This window comes from Nicotiana sylvestris, chromosome 3 (assembly GCF_000393655.2).
Source record: "Nicotiana sylvestris chromosome 3, ASM39365v2, whole genome shotgun sequence".
In the NCBI taxonomy this organism is placed as follows: domain Eukaryota; kingdom Viridiplantae; phylum Streptophyta; class Magnoliopsida; order Solanales; family Solanaceae; genus Nicotiana; species Nicotiana sylvestris.
Window position 1 is genome coordinate 182345836 of NC_091059.1, and position 22125 is coordinate 182367960.

Below are 22125 nucleotides of genomic sequence, written 5' to 3' on the forward strand. Positions count from 1 at the left end.
AAGCAACTATAAAGACACCAACACCAATTGAGTTCGAATTTGTGACTCTAGCAAATGCACCTCCACCATTTGAAGTTGCAGTTTTACCTCCCAAAGCACATGCTCCGTTCGGAGTGAAGATGTTCATGCCTATCTTAGTGGCGATGTCCACCATAACACCATTCCATACCAAGGCTATACCATGGGACTATGCAGCCGAGGCAAGAAGAAAAGGTAAGGGTAGGACCGAGGAAACTAATGTCGCACAGGGTATGGCAATAACTAGTAGAGTTTATACCCCTGAACATCTTGCCAAGTCAAGAAAGCAGGCCTCCAATCGGCCACCCATTATTGAAATGGATCCAGATGATCTTTGGAGAAAGATACAGGCCAAATAATACTCGATCATCGACCAGTTGAACAAAACACCGACGCAAATCTCCATACTTGCTTTGCTACAAAACTCAAAGGCACACAAGAATGCTCTGTTGAAGGTGCTGAGTGAAGCCTACGTACCCAGCAACATTACTGGTAGAGAAATGGCTAACATGGTCGGATAGGTATTGGAGAGTCACAAAATTACCTTTCATGAGGATGAGCTACCGCCTGAAGGGTTGGGGCACAACAAAGCATTGTACATCACTGTGCAATATGAGGGTTACTTTATCACCAGGATCCTGATTGATGGGGGTTCCAACCTCAACATTTGTCCGCTGGTAATGCTCAAGAAGTTGGGTAAGGGACTGCACGAGATAAAGGATGGAGCTATCAATGTGAAAGCCTTTGACGGTTCCCAGCGGTCCACTATTGGGGAAATTAGTCTGTGTTTGCAAATGGGGCCAACTTCGTTCGATGTCAATTTCCAAGTGATAGACGTGCCAACATCTCATAATCTACTATTGGGATGGCCATGGATCCATGCCGCTGGGGCTATAGCATCAACACTGCATCAGTCAGAAAGTTTGAATGGAACCACCAGGAAGTGATCATTCACAGCAACGGTAACAACCCCATATACAGTCGTCAAAACATTCCTTCAATCGAAGGGAGAAAGAAGCTAGGTGGAGAGACTTACCATCACATTGAACGAGTGAATATTGTTGACAAAGACAAATGGTGGGACAACAAGATCGAGAATATATTGAATTGGTGTGGGTACGAACCTGGCAAGGGGCTTGGCAAGAACCTCCAAGGAATCACTAAGCCCATAAAACTCAAGAACCATGGCACCACTTTCGGTCTGGGATATGAGTACACTTGGGAAGAATTCAACAACTGGTCGCCACCATGGTGCGGTCCTTACTATCCACTGGAGCAGCCAATACCATATTTGGAGCAGACTTTCCAATCAGTCGATGTTATCTATGGGCTAGAAGAAGAGGAAGCACTGGCAGCTGTAAAAAGCTTGTTCTTAGAGGACAATGACATGGATTGTTGTGTTGTTATCGAGGAGGAAGGGGGAGGAAGGCCCTTCCATACAGGCCGTAAGTAGATGAGCACGCCTCAATAACTGGACCATCAGGACAACCATGGCCCGACGAGCCTCGGGGTAGCAAGGCTAAAACAAGCACTATTTTGATTTACTAAAAGATTTTTTTATTTTTCGCATGTCTTCAGTTCCTGCAATAAGATCTCCAAATTATTATGCAATTTATCAAAGCATTTTGACTTTTTCTTATAAATCGACACTTATTACTATTGTTTTCTCTCATTACTTTACTTGTACAACATTACTATTACTTATCTTGATGAACCAATGACTGTGACATGCAACGAGACAACACAACAAACAGACATAGATTCAGAGGAAGATGACATATCAGAAGAGATTGTTAAGGAAGTTGAGAATTTTGAGAATAGACCTAAGTCCAACCTGGACGAGACCGAGATTGTTAACTTGGGAGATGTAGAGAACATCAAAGAAACGAGAATCAGTGCCTACTTATCGCCACCAGAAAAGAAGGAATACACAAAATTTCTAAGGGAATCTGAAGACATATTCGCTTGGTCGTATGATGACATGACTGGTCTGAGTACATCTATTGTGTCTCACAAACTGCCAACTAATCCAATATATCCACCAGTAAAGCAAAAGCTCAGAAAGTTTAAGCCTGACATGAGTTTGAAAATCAAGGAGAAAGTCACTAAGCAAGTCAAAGCCAAGGTTCTCAGGGTAGTAGAATACCCAACATGATTAGCCAACATTATGCCAGTACCAAAGAAGGACGAAAAGGTCAGCGTCTATGTCAACTACCGGTATCTCAACCGGTCCAGTCCGAAAGACGACTTCCCCTTGCCAAATATATACATCCTGATCGATAATTGCGCCAAGCATGAATTGTAGTCATTTGTGGATTGTTTTTCTAGGTATCATCAGATCTGGATGGATGAAGAAGATGCTGAGAAAATGGCTTTCATTACGCCGTGGGGAATGTACTATTATAAGATGATGTCGTTCGACCTGAAGAATGCAGGGGCCACCTACATGAGGGCCATGACTACCATCTTCCACGATATGATACACAAGGAGATAGAGGTGTACGTAAATGATGTTATTATCAAGTCCAAAAAATCCATTGACCTCATGGAATATTTGAGGAAGTTCTTCAATAGATTACGGAGGTACAACCTAAAACTGAATCTCGCGAAGTGTGCATTTGGGGTCCCTGCCGGAAAACTAGTTGGGTTTATTGTGAGTCGCCGAGGAATAGAACTGGATCTATCAAAGGTCAAAGCTATTAAAGAATTGCCACTACCAAAGAACAAGAAGGACGTGATGAGTTTTTTGGGGAGACTTAACTACATCAGTCGGTTCATAGCACAATCTACAGTTATCTGTGAGCCGATCTTTAAGATGTTGAAGAAGGACGCCGCTACCAAATGGACTAATGATTGCCAAAAAGATTTCGACGGAATCAAGGAATACCTGTCAACACTACCAGTCTTAGTTCCGCCTGAGCCAAGTAGACCCTTATTACTCTACCTTGCAGTATTGAATGGAGCATTCGATTGTGTTCTGGTGCAGCATGATGAAACCGGGAGGAAGGAGCAGGCCATTTATTATCTCAGTAAGAAGTTCACCCCGTACGAGGCCCGGTATTCTCTGTTAGAATGCACCTACTGTGTTTTGACCTGGGTAGCTCAGAAGTTGAGGCACTACTTCTATGCCTATACTACATATCTCATATCAAGGATGGATCCTTTAAAGTACATCTTCCAGAAGCCCATGTCCACTAGCAAGCTAGCCAAGTGGCAATTCCTGTTGAGTGAGTTCAACATTGTTTACGTGACTTAGAAAGCAATCAAGGGCCAGGCATTGGTAGATCACCTTGCTGAAAATCCCGTTGATGGAGAATACGAACCCCTGAAAATGTATTTTCCTGACGAAGAGGTGTCATTCATAGGAGAAGACATTGTGGAATCCTATGATGGTTGGAGATTATTTTTTTATGGAGCAGCAAATTTTAAAGGAGTTGGCATAGGAGTAGTCCTGGTATCAGAAACCGGTCAGTATTATCCGGTGTCCACCAAACTCAGGTTCCCGCGCACCAATAATATGGCCGAGTACGAAGCTTGCATCTTAGGGCTCAAAATGGATATTGACATGAACATTCACGAGTTGCTAGTGATCGTAGATTCGGACCTACTTATACATCAGGTTCGAGAAGAATGGGCAACCAAGAACTCTAAGATACTCCCGTATCTGCATCATGTACAGGGATTGAGAAAGAGGTTCGCGAAGATGGAGTTCCAATATGTTCCTAGAGTCCAAAATAAGTTCGTCGATGCATTGGCTATCCTATCATCCATGATACAACATCCAGACAAAACCTTCATTGATCCCATTCTAGTAAAGATCCATGATCAGCCAGCTTATTGCGCCCATGTTGAAGAAGAAGCAGATGGAAAACCATGGTTTCATGATATCAAAGAATATTTGGCAAAAGGCAAATACCCAGAACTTGCAAATCCTACTCAGAAACGCACCTTTCAGAGGTTGTCCAACAATTGCTTTCACATCGGAGGGATCCTGTATAGGAGGACTCCTGATTTGGGGTTACTAAGGTGTGTCTACGCAAAGGAAGCATCCAGGATACTAGAGGAAATTCACGCTGGGACCTGCGGTCCACATATGAATGGCTTTGTCCTAGTAAAGAGGATACTCCGAGCTGGTTACTTTTGGATGACTATGGAGATGGATTGCATCCAGTATGTCCGGAGATGCCACCGCTGCCAGATACATGCAGACATGATAAAGGTACCTTCGAATAAGCTTAATGCAACAAGCTTGCCATGGCCGTTCGCCGTCTGGGGAAAGGATGTTATTGGACCAATCGAGCTTGCCACTTCCAAAGGGCACAGGTTTACCCTAGTAGCAATCGACTATTTCACCAAATGGGTTGAAGCAGCATCTTACAGAGCAGTAACTAAGAAAGTCGTGGCAGACTTTGTTTGCAACCACATCGTTTGTCGATTCAGGATTCCAGAGTCAATCATCACTGATAATGGTTCCAACCTCAATAGTGACTTGATGAAAGCCATGTGTGGAACCTTCAAGATCAGACACAAGAATTTTACAGCCTATAGACCTCAGATAAATGGAGTAGTAGAAGCCGCCAATAAGAATATCAAGAAGATATTAAGGAAAATGATAGAGAAGCATAAACAGTGGCACGAGAAGTTATTATTTGCTTTATTATGATATCACACCACAGTCCACACATCAATCGAGGAAACCCTCTATATGCTGGTTTAGGGTACAGAGGCAGTCATTCCCGCCGAAATGGAAATTCCCTCCCAAAGGATATTACAAGAAGCTGAGCTCGACGATGTAGAGTGGGTGAAGAGTCGTTATGAGCAGCAAGCTCTTATCGATGGAAAGAGAATGAATGCTGTTTTCCATGATCAACTTTATCAGAACAGAATGTCCATAGCCTTAAACAAAAGGGTCAAGCCAAGAAAGTTCACACCGGGGCAGCTAGTGTTAAATAAAAATTTTCCACATTAAGATGAAGCTAAGGGGAAATTCTCTCCCAACTGGCAAGGTCCATACATGGTTCACCAGGTTCTGATAGGAGGAGCCCTCATACTCGCAGAAATGGATGGAGAAGTCTGGCCGAAGCCGATCAATTCAGATGCAGTCAAGCATTACTATGTGTAATCTTTATGATTTCCTCATATGATGTAATTTGAACTACGCCTGACCTAATTCCCGTTTAAGAGGGGATACGTAGGCAGCCCTATGGGTTAGGTCACAATTCAATAAGACTTTTATCCCCCCCCCCCACACACAATTGGAAACTGAGGTAGAATTTTGAGGAGGAGAAGTTAATTTCAGCCAATCATCACTAGCAGCAGTCGAAGGCATCAATACATTAAACTGGGGCAAGATTTTGAGGAGGACCCTCAAAATTCCGTAACAAGAAGGGTTGCAATGTCTTGAACCACGTCGCAGTCGTTGGTTCATCTAAAGAAAACTATTCTTAATTATGTATTTATGTATGCCTTTACTAAATCATGCATGTTTATTGCCAAAATTGCCTTGTTTAGCAACGGTACCCCAATGATACATATAGTATCACCAGATCAAAGCCGAGAAGGTCAAGCAGAGCCAGCGGGGATACGAACTAACCTCCCCCTTTTACAAAACTCACGATTTTTCTTCGGATGCAGGCACTTGAGTTGCAAAATCGTCAAATATACTATACACTCACGAGACTCACATTGCTCAAAAATACAACTCTTAGAACCGTTGCACTTACTCACAGCCGTTACCCACACACAGTGTCCCCAGCAGACACAGTATCCCCAACAGTCGCAATATCGCAATCCGTTATCAGCTAAGAAAATTCTATTATCATTTGCCCTTTTACTTCTTGCATAAGGCTACCATTTTGCCTTCCAAGACTAAGCTATATCTCTATATGCATTCTTGCATTGCATAAGGCTACCATTTTGCCTTCAGAGACTAAGCTCTATCTCTATCTGCATTCTTGCATTGCATAAGGCTACCATTTTGCCTTCCGAGACTAAGCTCTGTCTCCATCTGCATTCTTGCATTGCATAAGGCTACCATTCTGCCTTCCGAGACTAAGCTTTGTCCCCATCTGCATTTTTGCATTGCATAAGGTTACCATACTTCCTTCCAAGACTAAGCTCTATCTCCATCTGCATTCTTGCATTGCATAAGGCTACCATTCTGCCTTCCGAGACTAAGCTCTGTCTCCATCTGCATTCTTGCATTGCATAAGGCTACCTTTCTGCCTTTTGAGGTTAAGCTTTATCTCTATCTACATTACTGCATTGCATAAGGCTACCATTATTCCTTCCGAGGTTAAGCTCTACCTCCATTTGCATTGGCTGAAAGATCGCCACCTTATTTGCATTCGCATCGGCTGAAAGATCACCACCTTATTTACATTCGCATCGGCTGAAAGATCGCCACCTTATTTACATTTGCATCGGCTGAAAGATCGTCATCTTATTTACATTCGCATCGGCTGAAAGATTGCCATCTTATTTATATCTACATGGTTGAAAGATCGCCACCTTATTTACATTTGCATGGCCGAAAGACCGCCACCTTATTTACACTTGCACGACTGAAAGATCGCCACCTTATTTACATGTGCATGGCTGAAAGATCGCCACCTTATTTACATCTGCATAGCTGAAAGATCGCCACTTTATTTACATGTGCACGGCTGAAAGGTCGCCACCTTATTTACATTTGCATTGGCTGAAAGATCACCACCTACTGCATTGCATAGGCTGAAAGATCGCCAGACACTACATCTCATGGGCTGAAAGATCTCCAAATTATCCGAAGGCATCATTGTTCGGAGGCACCATTCTCATAGCCCGAGAACACCATTTCATGGCCTGAGGACCCCTTTTATCTTTTGCATATCATTATTCAAAGGCATCATAGTTCGAAGGCATCATTCTCATAGCCCGAGAGCATCATTTCATGGCCTGCGAATCCTTTATTATACGCTTCATGGCCCAGGACGTCATGGTCTAAGGACGTCATCCTAACCATCCAAAGACAACTTTCATGGTCTAACGGGAATTTGCATCATGTTTAAATTTACGCACAATATATGCTTGTATCGCTTACTTGTAGGTAAACTAGCGAGCAATGGCCATCTCGTCAGGAGCTATCCCGCTCCAATTCCCGCAGCCCTGTCAGGTTTCAAACTATTCACCCCAACCTGAATATTGCGTCCGTTCTTGAAAAGTCTCCATCGGCATATTCCACCGAAGGATCCCGAACTACATACGGCCTGATTCTTGTGAAACCAAGGATATGTAGGTAGATCAAAAACCATATTACGGCCTAAGTCTTCTCGAACCATTTCGTTCGGTCAAAATTGGTCATTATATATTTACCCAACAACTCTTTCATCCTTCCCAGGTAAAGAGGGACATTTGTTGATACTCAATTTTTCCCTGTATATTTTTAATATGCAAAATACTCTCAAAATAGCATGTATGTGCATATATAAGTATGTCCCGAGGTTTTATTATTTTTTTCTTAATTTTTAAAGATTTTTAAATTAATTTATTGCCCTATTTTATCAAGAAAACCTGAGTAATTATCCCCAAAATTATTATTTTGGGTGATTCATTTACTGGATTCTCATATTTATATTAAAATATATCTAGCATAATTTTTACATATTTTTTATAAATTTATTTGGTATTTTTAAAGCTAAATTGCATATAATTGCAATATTGACCTCTTTTAAGATTTAATTGTATTTATAGTTATAAAATTAACTCCAATATTTTTTAATTTAATAATTACGTATTATTAATCATTTAATACCTTTAATTTATTTCCAAAAATTATTTTACTATTTTTATAAAATAAATGAGGGAAAATGGCTATGATAACCCATTTGCATTTCAATTTTAGCCGGATTTGAACCTCTAATTAGACCCAATTCCAGAACCCAATTACCCTGCCCAAATCCTAATCTACCCGACCCACGACCCTTTAAAATAACCCGCCCAGATTCCCCATCAATCCAAGCTGTTGATCAAAATGATCAACGGCCACCGTTAACTCTTTCCTTTTTAATTCCCAATTACCCCCTAACCCTAATCATTTCCCATCTGTAGTCGCCCTTGAATTCCCCCTTCTCACAGTTTTCTCTCAAGCTCCTCTCAAACCCTAGCCGCCTCCCTCCGTTTCCACCCTAAAATTGTCTGAATGCATGGCTTCCAAAGCCATTAAAGGCCTGTACCAGCCTCCTATGACTCCTACACACCTAATTACTATGGTTTCAAGGTCAGAACTTGAAGAAGCTTGGCCCAGAATTTGTTTTATTTGAGTTCTATAGTTGTCTTCGACCTTGCTCCAGCCATCCATGGCTATTCAAGCATGATCTTGACTTCTCCTGCTTAGATCAATGACCTTCCAAGCCTTTCTCACCATCTGGGTTCTTTCGAAACCCTAACCTTCGAGGTTCCTCTGATTCTTTTAGATCTATTGTAGATCTGTGTTTTCTCAAAGTTTCTTTCAAAACTTTACATTTAAAACCTTTACCTTTTCCGATTTAGGGTTATGTTAAGTCATTTCAAAGCTTTTCTAATTTTTAACGTGTTCTATTGTATTTCTTATGTTGACCTTCTATTGTGTTTCTTATGTTGATTCTTCTACCGTGTTTCTTATGTTGTTCTTCTACTGTGTTTCTTATGTTGATTCTTCTACTGTATTTCTTATGATGATTCTTCTACTGTGTTTCCTGATGTTAAAAGTCTTGGTTCTTTCTTAAGGTTTCTGATTTTATTTTCTTTGTTGATATTTGTTTGCCTGATTCTCTTGTCTTTCAACACTATACTCGATTGATGGTGAAAACCCTAAAATTTGGGGGTTCGTTCGAGTTTTGAGGCTATTTGCTATGTGAATTGCTTGTTCCTCATCTCTGAACTTGTTTGGTTTCAAAACCCTAATCTCTTTGGACCTATTCGAGTTTCTGAAGTTGTTTCATCTACTGCTCGACTGAGTTTCGAAATCTTTGTTTCAACTTCTGTTGCTTCATGTGATTTTGATCTCCTGCTATCATTGAAACTCGACTGTATTTTCAGAAAGGTCTTTCTACTGGACCCTTTTGTATGTTTCTGATACTCTCCCTTTTCTCTATTAACCTATGTGACTATCATGTGATTATTCTTTTTGTCATGAGTTCAGTTCGTATGCCTAATGTTATGCACTCTTTTATATGCTAAATTTCCCTCTCAAAATAACCCTTAATTGTGGACTGATTTCAAACCTCTTTGTGTAATTCTGATTGCACTCTTGTAATTGATTTTTTCCTTGTTGTACTGAATTTCCCTATTTGTTGGACCTATTTGAATACTTTCCTTTGAACTTTCAAACCCTACCTTTTCTATTCAATTTGATTAATACCCTTACCTTGATTACATTGGTGTTGGATTCTTACAGACCTTTTCTTGATTAGTATGATGAACCTAGCCTCTATTACCTACTGTGTACTTGTACTATGCTGGAAATACTTCATTATTGGTCATATTCAGCCCTATGTGATTTCTTTCCTTATTTAGCACTTGCATGTTACCGTTTGATTTTAACTCTTTAATTAAAGTAAGTCTTATGCTGATTGATTTTAATTTCTACACGGTTCCATAATTATTTTCTTGCCTTATTTCTGCCTATTTTCAAACTATAAATACTTGGCTTTCTCATTAACACAGACACACATAGACACTCTTAGTTTTCTGAACTCACACTCACCTTCAAAAGGCATTCTCTCTTGTTACTTGTATTGTGGCCTGATTTCAAGTCCTGTTACTTGCTTTTATTGTACTTTGCCTCTTTGAAACTTGTATGTTCTCATTAAGATTTTCAGCAATCATAACAATGTTTTTACTTAATACTTTTACCTTCTTGTCTGTCGACTGCTTATGTATGATTCAATACTTACTTTAGCATGCTGCAATTTCCTTCTACATGTCCTGTTATGAACCCCAAACCCTTGTTCTAATGTGTTTGATACTATGGTTTGCTTGAGGCATGACATTACTGAATATTACTATCCATGACTCAAACTTGATCCCCCTAGGATCCTAACCCCTATGATTCTTTGTTGTTGTATGTTCAGATAGGCTTATAGGCATGCCAGCATCTCCATTGTTGTACATGCCCAAAGCCTACCATTGCCAAGCATGGGATATTTGCAATCAGTTCCCAATCCCCCACCCCATTTTGTGCAAAGTTATCAATTCTGTAACTATGTCCCAGTACCTTTTTCCCTTTTCTTTACTTCCCTAGTTCTTAAAGTTCTGTTTCTGCACTTGCACTCTCCCTTGGACTTTAAGTTCTGCTCCCCTCATGTGAGCCTTGCCTTGGGACCCCTTGCGCTCCCTCTGAACTTGGACACTTGAGGGTTGGGCCTTCCACACTGCACTTATCCCCATTCTGATAATACAATTTGGGTGTGATCACTGTCCAGAGTCCCATTGAGGCTCGTAGGGAACTCTGACACACTCAAGTTGAGAAAGGCTTTGGATCAATGGTCTTTGAGTTGGTTTATCTCATAACTTAGTGAGGAAGTCAGAATCAGGCTACCTATAGTTGTGCTCTTATTTGTATTTTCTGATGTAATTTACTATTCCGGTTTGTAATAAGTTGTAATAAACACTTGGGGATGGCTAGTGAAAAGAGGTGAGTAACTATGCATGCAAAGGGTGGAAATCATGCTTATAGGTTGTTCTAATTCTGCATATTCGATCACATATAGAAACCATGCCTATAGGATCGTTCTAAATTCTGCATATTCAACTACATTAGATACCATGTCGATAGGTTTTAAACAGTTTCTGCATTTAGATACCATGTCTATAGGTTTTAAACCGCTTCTGAATTTAGATACCATGTCTATAGGTTTCAAATAGTTCTGCACTTAGGTACCCCGTCTATAAAGGTTTAATCAGTAATGCCTAGAAAGCATGCCTATAGGAGTTTCTAATAAAAAATCTGATTTGCCTCACTCAGTGTTAGATCTAAAATTAGTAATAATGGATATCATCATTTGCAGAACTTGTAATCAATTCATTTAAATTATGTCTCTCTTTAATAATCTGAGTCCCTCACTTAACTAGTTTAACAAGTATGCATATAGGACTTTAAATAATTCATTCCAAGTTTTACTAGCTCATCACCTTCAAAGTTCAATAGATATCATGCCTATAGGACCCCGTCAAAACACTTAGGCAAGCCCTGGGGTAATAAATATAAACTGAATCTGCTTCTGTGAATAATTACAACCAGCAGGCAGGCCTGATTCGGACTTCTTATCTGAGTTATGTGATAAGTTGAAACTGTCTCAACAATTTCCTCTCACTCATCTTCAATACCTTTTAAATCAGGCCTAAACAGTATATGTAAGTCATGCTAATTACGTGTTTCTTTGTTTAAGGAGGTATATCTGAGCCTCTGCTTATTATATGTTTTCCCCAATTTGCAATACGTGTTTTGTATGTCGCCTTCAAGTTTTTTCCTTTGAAACTACAAATAAGCCTAATATCCCTCCCTTTTAAGATTAGTAGTCCTAAATACCTTTGGGACTGATAGGATTGGGACGGGTAATAGCATGCAATAAGTAAACGAGACCAATCCGCACTGTAAATACCTTAACGGGGTGAAAAGGGTAGATATGGATATGATGACCACGCGATAATATCACGTGTAGCAACTCATTAAGGAGTGATTACCGACCATTGGGTGATCCATATTATTAATAAACCTAGGACCCCTTTCCCTTATTTCTTTATTCCTTTTATTATTTCAACTCCTTCGTTAAAAATCAGCTTTCTTTGCTCTTCCAAACTTTGTTTATTTGCAAACCCTTATATGAAACCCCCTCTTATTTGAGCTTTATTTGTCTATATGTCAATTGCACCCCAAATTCATAATAATTTCCTGGCCGGGAACCACACTAGTGGATTCTGAGGGGTGCCTAACACCTTCCCCTTGGAATAATTTCAAGCCCTTACCCTAATCTCTGATTATTCATATTCAAACTCTTTTGGTGTCCTAATGCACCCTAATCATTAGGTGGCGACTCTTTAAACGTAAACCCAATTCCCAAAAGGAATGAGTTGTCCCTCCAAATGTCATAAACTCGATTTCGCTCTAGAAAAAGGGGGCGCGACATGCATCATCATGATACGTAGTCAACCCACATCAGGTTCGATCAAATGTTTTAAAAGCAAAAGAAAAAAAAAGAAAATAAAGAAAAAAAAAGTAAAAAAAGAAGAAGAAGAAGAAGAAGAAGAAGAGTAACCATTCTAACATGTTGTTTGTTTTGAATTGTGAAGAAAGTTTGAGGTGGTCGGTTTGTGGTAAGTTGGCAACACATCCATAATTCACAAGATCTAAGGGAAAAATGTCATTGACAACTGTCATTGAAGCTGATACTAGTGCTCAAGAGACTCAGGGTCAGAGGGTTCAGCAAAAGTCTATTGTGGTTGAGCAAAATAGGGTACTAAAGCAGCAAATGACTGAAATGTGTCAAGCATTGGCCAACGACCAAGGACCGTCCTTTTCTTCTCATGGTTTCCCAGAGTTCACACCCATCTCGACTACTGTTATTTCGGTCTGATTGTCTAATCAATCGTATCCACTTGGGTTTAGTCATTATTCCAACTGTACAACTACAGCTGGAACTTCTGTTTCATGCTCTCAAAGTTTGTCATTGACAACCAATCAGACAACCACTAATGTCATGCCCATCTTCCAGCCGATGGTGGTGCAGAGGAAAACTCATAAGTCATAATTTGCTACCCAGCAAGAGTAGTACTACTCTCCTGAGTACCACTCGTACCTATTTGATCTTCCTGCAAAGATTGAGGATCCATCCCAAAAGATGGCACAAGAAGAAATGACCCAAAGAGTGAAAAGCTTAGAACAACAATTGAAAAACATGCCAGGGTTGGCAGGTCAGAAGAGTATCGCCTTCAAGGATCTATGTATGTTCCTCGATGTCCACTTGCCACTCGGTTTCAAGACTCCCAAATTTTAAAAGTATGATGGACATGGAGACCCCATAACCCACTTAAAAAGGTATTGCAATCATCTCAGAGGTGCCGGAAGAAAAGAAGAATTGCTAATAGCTTATTTTGGGGAAAGCCTTACGGGAGCAGCCTCCGAATCGTTTATAGATCAAAATACCTCTCATTGGCATGTCTGGGATGACATGGCTCGGGCCTTTGTCAAACATTCCCAATACAACATTGACATTTCCCCAGACCGCAATTCCCTTTCAAACCTGAAGAAGAAACTAAGTGAAAATTTCAGGGAATGTGCCATTAAATGGAGAGAGCAAGCAGCTAGAGTTAAGCCACCCATAGATGACCACGAGCTAATCACTGTCTTCCTTCAGGCGCAAGAGCCAGATTACTTTCAAAACATGATGTTCGCAGTTGGCAAATCCTTCTTGGAAGCAATCAAAATGGGAGAAATGGTAGAGAATGGCCTTAAGACAGGCAGAATTATAAGTCAAGTAGCTCTCAAAGCTGCAACCCAGGCAGTCCAAATTGAATCTGGTGACACGAATGAGGTGGATGAAGAAATAATGATGACATCAGGGTCGAGAAGAGGTCCTGGGAGAACGTCTCGAAGGTATGACCAGCCTAGTCTATTTTTCGGTAACTCCCCTAAGCATTACTATCCCCCTCAGAACCTACAATACTATATCGCTCCACCTCAGTATGTTGTTAAACCACCAAAACAACCCAGAAGGCGAGCATCAGCACCTCAAAACCCCCCAAAAACCTCTACAAAATTTTCAAGTGCCCTATTACCCACATCCAAGCCAGGGTATAGAAGAGAACAAAGATTGAAAGATAATTTTAAGCTAATAGGAGAGTCCTATGCAAGCTTATTTGAGAAGTTAAAGCATCATGACATGATTGCACCCATTCTTCCAAATCATGTGGACCCACGTGCAAGAAGCTTTGGCCCTTCTAAAAGGTGTGAATACCATTCCAATGCCTAGGGGAACAATGTTAAAAGCTGTCAGGATTTGAAAAGAGAAATAGAAAGGATGATCCAGGAAAAACTGATTGTGATCCAAGACAGTGACACCTAGAGTATCGCGCAGAGTACTTTACCTGCACATGATGATGCACACTTTGTAGGGGTGATGCGTGGTGACATGGAGTATGAGAATTCTCTCGGGAATTTGCCGACTAAAATTAGAGAAGGCCATGGTGATTCTATGAGCAAATTTGTGGCTAAATGTCAAGCTTAGAAATTGAAAAGTCATTCTCTCCTTACTAGGAAGAAATCTTGGTAGCTTGTTTTGATGTTTTTTCTACTATCTGGGTTATTTCAGGGTTGTCATCCAGATTTTATTTGTTTTATTGAGTCAAACCCTTCTATCCCTTCATTCTGTTTGTGTGAGTCTTGTCAGTCTGTTCTATTGCTATTTTCATTATGTGGGTTATTAAACGGTTGTAACTCGGATTTTAGGTTGTTTGTCTTGTTGTCAAACCCTTTCATCTTTTACTCAATAAAATACAATTTGTCCTTTTGTGTCATTCTGTTCTTAGTTCTTTTCTTGCTAGTTCTAATGACATGAATGCATGCGGAAATTTTGTCCAGATTTTAGAAACTGATTTAATCTGAGATTGGATAGCTAAAAAATAAAATAAGATTTGAGGATGAATAAAGAGTTGAAATACTTTAGAATTAAGGTCGAGTAAAATTCACCTTCAAATCATTGTGAAAATCGGGATTGAGGATGTTTAATCAATTGAAGTTTGTTGGAAAGTTTGACAAGGGATGGAAAGTGTCTTGTGACCACGACACACCAAGAAGACAGACATGTTCGTCAATATTGTGATCGCGAAAAGATACTATATTTGGCGTTCTCGAGGTTGGGAGGCCCTTTTTCTGCCACCCAAACACTTTATACCCTTTGTCACCACTTTGAGTCTGTGTTATTTTCTTTGACCACCCTCTTTTGGAATCAAGTTTAGAGTCAAAAGTCAAAAAAAATGAAAAAAATGAAATAACAATAAAATTTCATGCCCCAAGAGTACAAACTAGGGCAACTTTTAAAAGCTCTAAGTAGAAAAAAAATTGTCAAAGGTCCATGCCCTCAAAAATAGAAGCTGGGGAAAAAAAAGAGAAACAGAAAGAAAGATGAAAAATAGTTTAGGTCAGATGAATCTTTCTCCTAAGATAGAAAACCTAGTTTGATGAATTTTCTCCTAGGATCGAAATCTTCGTCTGATGAATTTTTCTCCTAAGATAGAAGACCTAGTCTGATGAACTTTCTCCTAGGATAGAAATCTTAGTCTGATGAATCTTTCTCCTAAGATACAAAAAAAAAAGACCTAGTCTGATGAACTTTCTCTTAGGATCAAAATCTTAGTCTGATAAATCTTTCTCCTAAGATAGAAAACCTAGTCCGATGAATTTTCTCCTAGGATAATAATTTAAAAACAAAAAAGGAAGTCTGAATTTGAAAAAAAAGGTCAATTTTTAGTTTTCTTAAGTTATCAATGTTTATTTTTCTTGAAATCAGGGGCCCTGCCTAGAGAATAGGGTCAGCCTTTACTTTAGTCAAGCTTAATTTATAGTTTTTCGCAAGCTTAATCACTTTTAGGAGACGCACATCCTAGTCGAATCTTCAATTGCATCCTTCATCAATAGCATATGTAATTCATAGGTTTGCTAACAACTCACAAATCTTCCAAGTGCAAACTGGGGCAGAAAAGTTTTTTTTGTTTTGTTGTAATATTAGGTGCCGGGAGAACAAGGGAAAACAACTCAAGTTTCAAAGGAAAGCATTTAAGTTTCAAGGGAAAGCAGTTCGAGTTTCAGCAATCAGGCGCCTACCTTGAGAACAAGGGAAGACAGTTCAAGTTTCAAGGGAAGATAGTGCAAGTTTCAAGGGGAAGCAGTTCCGGGGAAACACAGAAAGTTTCAACAATCAGGCACTCACCTAGAGAACAAGGGAAAACGGTTCAAGTTTCGAAAGAAGACAGTTCAAGTTTTGGCAATCAGGCACCCACCTGGAAAATAAGGGAATTCACTTCAAAATGCAATTCAAGTCAACAACAAAAGAAGCTCGCGGCAAGAATGCGAGTCAATAGTCTGAGATGATCAAAGGAAGTTAGTCACAATCCAGAATTAAAAAAAGGGCAAGAAGTGAATACAAATGCAGAAGTTGATGAAAGATATGAGCTGCTCAAGACATGACTGAAGTCACAAGCATGGTATGTCCGGTCTTGATCCGAAAAGCTGAAGAAGAATGAACTAGCACCTGCAACTAGCAAGCGTCAAGGTTCAAATCTAAAGTCTGCATGAAGAACCATTCAAGACTCAAGATCAAGCTTCGGAAGACTTATAGATAGGAATCTTGTAACTCATAGGTGACAGGCTTAGTTAGTCTTTTTCATTTTGTGATTTGGATGTAATAATAGGACCACAGATTGGAGCCTCTACGGAACTTCACTCGACTCTCTAACTCGGCATTCCATCATTCTCCTTGAACTACACGCGACCTAATTCCCTTATAACACGGGATATGTAGGTTGTCCAAAACCCGGACTTGGTTGCGCCTTTTTCTTTCTCTTTTGAATAACGATATTGTCAAAAATTAGTCACATGACTCACTTTATCTTTGCCCGAAAACTCTTCGTGTTTCCGAACAAAGAGGGGCAGCTGTGAGCACCTAATTTTTGACTATATTTGAATTTTTCATCACTTTATAGTATGTAAATATTTTTAAAGTTTAATCTTAATATTTTAGTTTTATTTCACCTTTTATAGGTTTATTTTAGAAAAATTGAAAACAACAAAAAATAGTCACAATTTTACATATTAATTGTGTTCTTATTCTCAAAAAAAAAAAGCTTCCAAAATATATTTTTAAAGGGTCTACTCTATCCATTTCAAGTTGGATTTTAATGAATGAATTTTGGATATTTAACATTTTTTATCTTTATATATTTATCAAGTAGGAGTAGTAATTTATTTTATTAACTAAAAATAAATAAATAAATAAATAAAATCAACCAAAAACACACCAAAAAAAAAAAGGAAAAACGTGAAAAAAGCAAAAGAAAAAATCAAAGAAGAAAGAAAAGAAGGTGGAAAGAGAATTAGATCCCTTACGTGGCCCCCATATATTTTGTCCTTAACTTCTTATTCTATAGTGGGTCCCACCTCCTAAATTGATTTTCCTCCATATCCTCTCAAAATCACGTGTAGTCCTTCCATCCAAAACAGAATTAATTCATTTTGGTCACAATTTTAATTTTTGGCATTTTCTTTTTAAGGGGGGACCATACACTAGCTTTCTCACCAAAATATAACAATATATAAAAGCACACACATAGAAACAATGAGAAAACGGACAGAACGAGAGGGGGCTAAGGAACGAAAAACAGAGAAATGGGGAGAGGGACATGAAAAACAGAGGAGGACCATTTTTCCTTTCTTCTTCTTCTTTGAATACATGACACACACTCATCTTCCTTACCTCATCTCTTCCTAAAAACTACCATAAAAACTATAAAGCTACTAAACCACCTGAAACACACACAAAAAAGACACACAAATAGAAAAGAGAACAAAAAGAAACAAGAGAAAATGGATCTGTTTGAACACACGAAAATGGAGTTCAGCAAAAGCTTACAAAAAATGGAGTTCATTGGTCTCTTTTCATTACTCCATTAACGTGGCTCCAAAGTAGTACACAAAGCAGCCATTAGAGCATCTGATTAGTTAAGCTTTATTCCACTCCTAAAAAATAGTCTATTCGAATCCATAAAAATCGTTCTCTGCTAGCTCACTCTCACCGGTATTTCGCCGATGTTTTCCCATCTCCAGCTAGTTTTTTTTCCCGCGTGAACAGTCCCCAAAAAAATCCGAAAAATCACTGCAAAGGCTGTCATTTTTCACACAAACTAAGTAGCTCCTCCGCACTACATCAACCACTACAAAATGAGCCGAGTTTGAGTCGAAGTTCGAGGTTGCCGGAAAGTTCCCGTTCATGGTCAGTTTTCGTTGTCCTTAAGGTTCATCCCTTTCACCTCCTGCTTCAATGAAATTTCTGCCTTGTTTAGCAAATATCCTATTGTTCTTGGGTTTACTTGTTTTAGTTGAATTTAGCATGTTTTTTTAAAATTTGAAAAGCTCACTCAAGGCCCACTTTCTTGTTCATTACTGCTGGTTTCATATTTTTGTTTGCCTTTGTTGATAGCTTTGAGTGTTTTATGTGTTTATTTCATTAGCTTTTTATACAAAATTATTTCATGTTGGCTATTGTATTTGGATAACGTTTGAAATTGCAAGAACATTGAAAGGCATGACTAAGAATTTTTATCCATGTGTTTTAAGATTTAAAAAGCTAAAAGATGAATTGGGAAATGGACTGCTAAGGCAAATAAAGTGGAGGATTACTTGGGTGAAATCGAGAAGTGGATTATGAATTTTCGGAATTTGTTTGGTTGCATAAGAATTAAATTTGGACTCGAATAAGTTAATTAAATTTTTGCGCAGCCCGACAATAATAAGAGACGTGAAAGCTAGCCCATCTTTTCATAATAGCTAAAATTATGCATTTCTTTCACAATAATTTCATATCCATAGATCATGACCTCACAAAAAATCTCATAGTTTAGGAAGAATAATGAACACCTTAAAGTGCTTTACGCTCGCTTTTAATTGATCAATCGTGATTATATATGTGTTCGCGTAACATAATTGTAATTCCAAATTAACACCGGAGTACGCATTCGGGCGACTTTGGATAGTTAATCTCAATAATAACAAAGCGTTATTAATTGTGGACACGTTCGTGTGATATGATTTTTGACGTGCCAAATAAATAGGTACACGTGCGCGTGACCCATTTTAAGATAATTCCTTAATTAAAAGAGGCAAATGCACATAGGTTCTAAAATGAGTAATTAGACAATTTGATTAAAGCCAAGTATGATCAAAGAAACCATGCTAAAACTACGGAACTTGGAAATGCCTAACACCTTCTCCCTGGTTAACAAAATTTCTTATCCGAATTTTTGTGTTCGCAGACCATAAATAAGAGTCAACTTCCTCGATTCGGGATTTTAAACTGGTGTCTTGGGACACCATAAATTATCCTAAGTGGTGACTCTGAATTTGATGTAAATAATCTTGTTTCGATTGTCACTTAAATTGGAAAAAACTCCCTTATATATCCTTTTGGGGTGTAAAAAAAGGAAGTGTGACAGGGGTAAGGGCCTAACCTTATTTGCCTTGCAGAATTATGAGGCACGAAGTCCCCAAATTTGGCATGGTCACCAATATCCACTCAAGATTGTTGAGTTGGTGGGAAGATTTACATTCTAGTGACAAAGCCCTCGTTAGAAAATATCTAGGTAATCTACCATCCCTCCTAGAGATCCAGCCTAACAACATGATAATAGAGGCTGCTAACTTATTTTGGGATTGTAAAAGGGTCGTGTTCCGCTTTGGGGACATCGAAATGACATCTTTGCTAGAGGAGATAGGAGGGCAGGCCGGTCTAGTATGGCAAACCCCGGATTTGCTAATGTCTGAGAACCGCATAGGCAAGAGTTTCCTAAAAATGATTGGTTTGAAGAAGAATGCAGAATTGGAATGCCTAAAGGAATCGTACATCCTTTTTGACTACCTGTATGAAAGTTACGGTCATAGCAAATCATATTGTACCTACCATGACGAGTTTGTCATCACATTCTTGGGACATATCCATCGTAGGGTATTCGTCTTCATGTTTTACTTCCTGGGTCTGATCGTGTTTCCAATGAAGAAAGAGAGGATCCATACTAGGCTGGCTATGGTAACCAAGACCCTAATGGAGGGGATTGGTGGGCAGACATTCAGCACTGTACCCATGATCATCTCAGACATATACCGAGCCTTAGAAAAGTGTCAACGAGGAGCGAGACACTTTGAAGGCTGCAATCTACTACTTCAGCTTTGGCTCATGGAACATCTCCAAAAGGGCAAATACCGACAAGAAATTCAGCGAAGGGCCTGGGATGACCACACGCTTTCCACCATCCAAAGCGAATGAATTACATCCCCGACATGTTCACTCAGCCTGAGAATGCCAAAGAATGGGTTGAGCTCTTTGATAATCTGACTGAAGAACAGGCTCAATGGATGTTCGAGTGGTTTCCGACAGAGGAGTTCATCGCCCGATCCAGAGATGCACCTTTCCTGATACTGATTGGTCTAAGAGGAACATACCCTTACGTCCCTCTTCAAGTTATGAGGCAAGCAGGTAGGAAGCAAGTCATACCCAGGGTTGACAAGATCAGCCATCTTCGAGCTGATTTCCAAAATGATGATAGTCCCCACAAGTGCCAATCCCAGCACATGTGGCACTACAAGATCGTAATGGAGAAAGACACCATTGTGCCAAACAGATATCATGTAGGTTGTACCCCTTTCTATTATGGTTGGTTGGAAGACAATTGGGATGGTCTGGGCAAGCCAGGATTCGTTCAAGGCCACAGAATTATAGATGAGAAAGCCGAGGCACAAGTCAAATGCAACCAGCTACGCAAAAGGATCCGTGAATCCGAGAGCGAACACCGCGAGATACACAAGTCCAACAAGAAGCTGATTGAGGAATGGAAAGACATGGCTATCAGTACCAACAAAAGTCTAGGATACTTTGAGCGGGGCATAGTAGAACTAGAGGGAAAATTTCTCAAAAAGGTTAAAGACTGTCAAAAGGCTGAAGGGACCAAAGGTGGACATCTAGCCAGAGCATACCTGTTGCTGGGACTTCGCGAATTGGGAAAACTGTTCGAAGGAGCCAAGGATGTCGAGTTTGGGGAAGGTCCTTCTGGGACCAAATAGATAGGAATTTACTTTTTCGCTTTATGAATGTAATAAGGCCAATGACAATTAGTGACCTTTATTTCTTGCTTATTTAGTGTCGTTTTGGGATTCGCCAATTTTTATCAATAAATAAGGCATTTAGCATTCTAAGTTGTCTAAATCAATTGTCGCTAGGCCTACCTCGAGCACAAAGAGGTTTCCAACTTAGGACACGTTTTACATTCCCGCACTATGTGTTTAAATATTGCAATACTTTTTATAATCCTCACTGACTTGATTACCTTTTGTTTTTGTTTGTTTGTTTTCTTTCTTTTTATTCCCCTCCCTAAAGGTTAGTTCGTGCACTTTAGCATCATCATCTTATTTCACAAGATCCATGGGCCCTCCACCCACTCCTCCTCCTAGTCTCTCTAAAGGCAAGAACCTCCAAGGAGGACCCATAAAACTCAAGAAACATGGCACTACCTTCGGTTTGGGATATGAATACACCTGGGAAGAATTCAATAGATGGTCAACACCATGGTGCGGTCCTTACTACCTACTAAGTCAGCCAATACCGTATCTGGAGCAGACCTTCCAACAGGCCGACATTATTTATGGGTCAAATGAAGAAGAACTTGCAGTAGTGAGAAACTTGTTTTTAGAGGACGGTGATATGGACTATTGCATTATTCTTGAGGAGGAGGGGGAGGAAGGCCCTTCCATACAAGCTGTGAGTAGAGGGGCACATCTCAATAATTAGACCATCAGGACAACGAAAGCCCGACGAGCCTCGGGGTAGCAAGGCTAAAACAAGCATTATTCACTGTTTACTAAATGATTTTCTTTTCGTACTTTTCAATTCCTGCAATAAGATTCAATTTATCAAAAACATTTTTGATTTTTCTTATGAATAAATATTTATTGCTATTGTTTTCTCTCATTACTTTACCTATACATCATTACTATTACTTGTATTGATGAACCAATGACTGTGACATGCAATGAGACAACCCAACAAACGGACATTGATTCAGAGGAAGATGACACACCTGACGAGATTGTCAAAGAAGTTGAGAATTTTGAGAACAGACCTAAGTCCAACCTGGACAAGACCGAAATTGTCAACCTGGGAGATTCAGAAAACGTGAAGGAAACACGAATCAGTATTCACCTGTTGCCATTAGAGAAGAAAGAATACACAGAATTTCTAAAAGAGTACGAGGACATATTTGTCTGGTCGTATGATGACATGACTGGTCTGAGTACGTCTATTGTGGCTCACAAACTGCCAACCAATCCAA

At 39.5% G+C, this 22125-nt stretch overlaps 1 long non-coding RNA gene across 1 annotated transcript in view; it reads left to right on the forward strand.

Annotated features, from left to right (window-relative positions):
* LOC138888765 (uncharacterized) overlaps nucleotides 1–16584 on the forward strand; it is a 28246-nt gene extending 11662 nt beyond the window's left edge. Inside the window, exon 2 of the long non-coding RNA XR_011406273.1 lies at nucleotides 10110–16584. This is a non-coding gene — a long non-coding RNA (uncharacterized lncRNA). The remainder of the gene's footprint in view (nucleotides 1–10109) is intronic.
* The last annotated feature ends 5541 nt before the right edge of the window (nucleotides 16585–22125 follow it).